Source organism: Clupea harengus, chromosome 23 (genome assembly GCF_900700415.2).
Source record: "Clupea harengus chromosome 23, Ch_v2.0.2, whole genome shotgun sequence".
In the NCBI taxonomy this organism is placed as follows: Eukaryota; Metazoa; Chordata; class Actinopteri; order Clupeiformes; family Clupeidae; genus Clupea; species Clupea harengus.
Genome location: NC_045174.1, coordinates 25,228,699 through 25,233,698, shown reverse-complemented (window position 1 = coordinate 25,233,698; position 5,000 = coordinate 25,228,699). Strand labels below are relative to the sequence as shown.

The 5,000-nt window shown below is 43.4% G+C and overlaps 1 protein-coding gene across 1 annotated transcript in view; it reads right to left on the bottom strand.

The window, feature by feature from the left end:
• The window catches only part of LOC116218617 (cytochrome P450 2K3-like), a gene marked incomplete at its 3' end in the record, with an annotated part of 5,704 nt that extends 5,611 nt beyond the window's left edge, over positions 1 to 93 (bottom strand). The window contains exon 1 of the mRNA XM_031560739.2: positions 1 to 93. This exon is cut by the window's left edge and continues 240 nt beyond it.
• Positions 94 to 5,000: the final 4,907 nt, after the last annotated feature.

Genomic DNA, 5,000 nt, shown 5'->3' with positions numbered 1-5,000 from the left:
GTTCTGTAGAGGTTTTCTTAGGAAATAACTGCTATAAGCCCTGTGTGTGTGTTAGCCCTTGGCAAAGTGGCAAAGTGGCAAAGCCCTCCCTTTCCTCACAGTCTGATTCCTGCTGACTTGTAGACTTCCTCTGTGTGTGTGTGTGTGTGTGTGTGTGTGTGTGTGTCTGTGTGTGTGTGTGAGTGTGTGTGTGTGTGAGTGTGTTTGTGTGTGTGTGTGTGTGTGTGTGTGAGTGTGTGTGTGTGCGTGAGTGTGTGTGTGTGTGTGAGTGTTTGTGTGTGCGTGAGTGTGTGGGTGTGTGTGTGTGTGTGTGTTTGTGTGTGCGTGAGTGTGTGGGTGTGTGTGTGTGTGTGAGTGTTTGTGTGTGCGTGAGTGTGTGGGTGTGTGTGTGTGGGTGTGTGTGTGTGTGAGTGTGTGAGTGTGTGTGAGTGTGTGAGTGTGTGAGTGTGTGTGTGTGTGTGTGGACTCTGGATCGTGTTGACTGATCCACGTGTTTCCACCCTCTGCCCTTTCATTGGTCGAGAGGGAGAAGGGTGATAACGTGTGTGGTGCATTAAAGGAGCTGTTAAGTCAAATTACTCTGTGTGTGTGAGTGTGTGCGTGTGTGTGTGTCTGTCTGTCTGTCTGTGTGTTTAGCATTCGAATCAGCATATTTTACCTGTAGAGGGTGGATGTAAGTGCAAAGATCAGATAAGTATCCACTCACACACACACACACACACACACACAAACAGAATCATATGTTGGCACTCTGAGATTCTTTTGAATGAAGAGTGCATTACAACCAGGCACGTGCACAGACATTTTGGGGGGCAGGTGCTCAAACCAAAAAAAAGGGCACCCATCGCCAAAATTATTTATGAAATTAAAAATAATAATAATATATAAATAAATAAAAAACACAGTAGGATATTTTCAACTTATATATTTATTTTTTGTTAACAAACTAACTCAAATTATCAAATTGAATAAATAAATGAACAACAGGCAAAAACAGACAAACCAAGGCCATATTGTATAACCAAATAATATGTTAAATAATCAAAAAATATTCTAACTTAAAACTTATCAAAGCTCTGCTCTGGATAAATTAAAGGGTTTTCACAGGAGCATCCTACTTGGTGCCATCTCTTGGAAGATTTGTATTTCCCTCCTCGCGGGTTTGATACGGACGTCAGAGAGGGGTATTGGAGCGAAAAATGCCATATAATAAACAACTTACTAACCTCGACCGTTCGGTCATGCCGGGAAATATCAAACTTCCATAAAAACGTTAAAGCCTCAGTCTGATATTTCCCGGCATGACCTCAGAGAGCTAGCATAGTTTAGATGCTATTTTCTATGTCTCGTGACATTTATAAACATACATTCAACATACTTTCGAAATAGTCTAAACGGCATTTATACAACAACACCCTCTCTCTCTTCATTAAACATGACAAACGTCAGTAAACAGCTGGACAAGGCTTTGAAATCACAGATTTCGTGAGTTTTTTGTTTGTTTCTTTTTTAAGGAAACGTCGGCTCAGTTGCGACATAATGTTTTCAGCGGCGCTAATGTTGTGGTTAATTTATCACCAAACAACGTCGGGGGATTGCACAAACACCGTCATTACCTGTTTGTCTGATGCTGCGGGTCAGAGAAGAAGTAGGCTGCAGCCGTTTGGCCTGGCGCTCGAGCACTGCATGAGCACTAAGTGGAGGAGGAGGAGGGAGGGGCGCGTGGGGCTTGTGAGCGCCGCGGAGCATGTCGGGGCGAAATTCTCACAAGAACTCAAATAAATGCCCCGTCAGATATCAAAATACATTTGGGGGGAATTGATGACAGAGAGAGTAATTTTTATTCTTAAATACTGATGAATGAAGAAAACATTGGGCTCCGGCAGAAAGGGCACTTTTCTCATCCAGGGCAAAAGGGCAGGTGCTTGAGCACCACTAGGGGTCTATCTGTGCACGTGCCTGATTACAAATAAAATAAATTATTATTATTATTATTACACACACACACAGAGACTCACGCACCCACGCACACACTCACACACACACAATCAGGCTTTTGCTTCTTTAAAGCTGTAGTGAGGTGTTTTCTTTCTGGAATAAAACTTGCAAACACCACGACCTTCCCGGTTGGCACTCGTGGAGGCTTGTTCTCTATGGGAACGGTTACGTACAGTGTTCTGTATGTCTTGTATGTGTACATGTTTTAGGCCTACATGTATTGTGTTCTGTTTTGTGTTGTTGGTTTGTGTTGTTGTTTTGTCTCCCCCTCCTGTTTTTATTCTCCTACTTCACAGATGTGCACACCTGGTTCCAATCATCAAATCACCACACCTGTCCCAGATCTCCCATCAACCATTTCCCTTCAAATAGTCCTGTGTTTGTTAAGAGTTTGTTGTTGCTTTTGGGTTGAGCTGTGGCAGAGCTCTGGTTGAGCTCTGTTGGCTTGTGTTGGCTTGTGTTGGCTTGTGTTGGCTTGTGTTTGCTATTGCTTGGTTTGTTGCTGGTTTATTGATGGTTATGGATTTGTCTTTAGTTATTACACATTTGTTAAACTTTATTACTTTAGTTATTAGCAGCCTACTTTTGTTTTGTCTTTGTTACTTCTTTTTGTTGTGCGCACAGGGTCAATAAGGATAGGTAAGATACTCCGGGGTTTACATATTACATGCACGTAGGTTTACTTGTTGTTAATACCCTAGGTTAGAGTGAGCACCACCCACTGTATTTTTGGGTGCAAAGCACCTGTCCGTGGGGGGTGGGTTTTGTTATGTTCTTTTCTTTGGTGCCACTGACAGTCCTTGTTGATCCCTGTGTTGCTTTTTGTAAATAAATACTTTCTTGTCACTTTCGTGTCCTGGCTTTTGTGTGACTGCACCCTCACTTGCCCAAACCTGTTGCCCTTATGTTGCATCCTACTCCGAGCCACCAGGGGGCGTAACAGAAGCACTTGTGGAGGCTCGTTGTCATGGTAGCACATGTGGAGGCTCGTTGTCATGGTAGCACTTGTGGAGGCTCGTTGTCATGGTAGCACTTGTGGAGGCTCGTTGTCATGGTAGCACTTGTGGAGTCTCGTTGTCATGGTAGCACTTGTGGAGGCTCGTTGTCATGGTAGCACTTGTGGAGGCTCGTTGTCATGGTAGCACTTGTGGAGGCTCGTTGTCATGGTAGCACTTGTGGAGGCTCGTTGTCATGGTAGCTTTGTGCTGCGAAGGCTTTCCTTGATATTCTTCCCTTTTTTCGGCGATCCAGCTCAGGACAGGAGAAGATGAGAGAGACCAGCACTCAAAAAGCAGCACGCACACGACTCAACACAAACACACACACACACACACACACACACACACGACCCAACACAAACACACACACACAACTCGACACAAACACACACACAAACACACACACACACGACTCAACACAAACACACACACACACGACTAAACACAAACACAAACACACACACACACGATTCAACACACACAGGCACTGTGTAAGGGACACACACACACATACACACACTGTGTAAGGGACTGTGTTTTGTACAGTATCAAGAGCAGACTCAGAGACAGGGGTAAAGATTAATCCAAAACGTTTTACTATCAGAGTTCGGTAGACAGGAAGGGGGTCCAGAGGCAAACAATCCAATGGGGGAGAGACGAGAGAGTAAACTTTAATACAGGCAGGGGGGTATTCGTCGTAGCTCGCTAAACGGTTTAGCGAGCTAATTTTCAGGCTAAGATAAAAAACGCCCCTCTTTTTGGTTCGTGGAAGCAACTTTTGATAAATCACCATAGTTACATATCGATTAGCACTAACCTGCTCCAGGGCAGGCTAACTTAAGTGTAGCTGGATAAGCTTGCCACACCCCTGGAAAAAGGAGGGATCCCATTGACCAAGGACTGATATTAGAGTTAGATTAGCGGAGGGAGAGAGTTCTTTGCGATCGCCAAGATCCATTATTCTTGTATGAGCGCTACCGATTCAGCCGACAAGGAATCATTAATTTACAAGACCTTCCATTTATTGCAAAACACCACAGTCGAACATTGACTGTCTTGCGCTTTTTTGCGAGTGGTACATTTTTGTAGTGTCGGTGATGCGGAGAACAAAGCACTCATAATTATATGTGTTATTAGTACAGCATAGCATATCATTATTGTAGAAAATGATTACGGTGGACTCATGATAAGAATAGAGAGAAATACAGCCAATTTATTTTCACTGCTTCAATTTATTGCATTTGTTATTAATACATTTAGTCATTTAACAGACGCTTTTATTCAAAGCGACTTCCAAGGAAATGTAAAACTACATCGAGGAAGGAGGTGAGGGGATTTGAACTAGCAACCATGCAGATTCAAACCGGTAGATGAAACCTCTGTACCAGCTGACACTTGCCGTCAGGGATTCATACATAGATATCACGCTATAAACACCCCAACACACCTTGCTCTCACAGCGGTGGTGGTGTTGAATTTTGCCGTGATTATGGTTTTGTATTCTTCATAAGCGTTCATGTTCATCTCCTACTCGCCAGCGGAGAAAAAAAGAGCCCTTTTCTTTGAGTTTAGAACAATTATACCGTTAGAAAATCATGGTTTTGGTGATCGACCTTTCATGCCTTTTGAAGTATGACGTGCACGCGCAAATGCCATGATAACTTTAGCCTGCTTGAAATTAACCACATGATTAGGATGCGGGTCAGCCGTTAACGAACCGATATTTGCTGTTCTCAATCAGCTCGCTAATCTTAACGGGCTAAAAGGCCAATTGATTAACTTAGCTTCAACTCTACGACGAACGTACCCCAGGAGTCGGCAACACTAGGGAATCAATAAACATGGAGAAATCACTGGGACAATAACAACAGGGGGGAAATTTAGACGAACTGGCAACGAGACAACAGGAACACACAGACTATACTGTATATATACACAAGATGATGATTGACAGGTGATGAGGGACAGGTGATGATTGACATGTGATGATTGACATGTGATGAT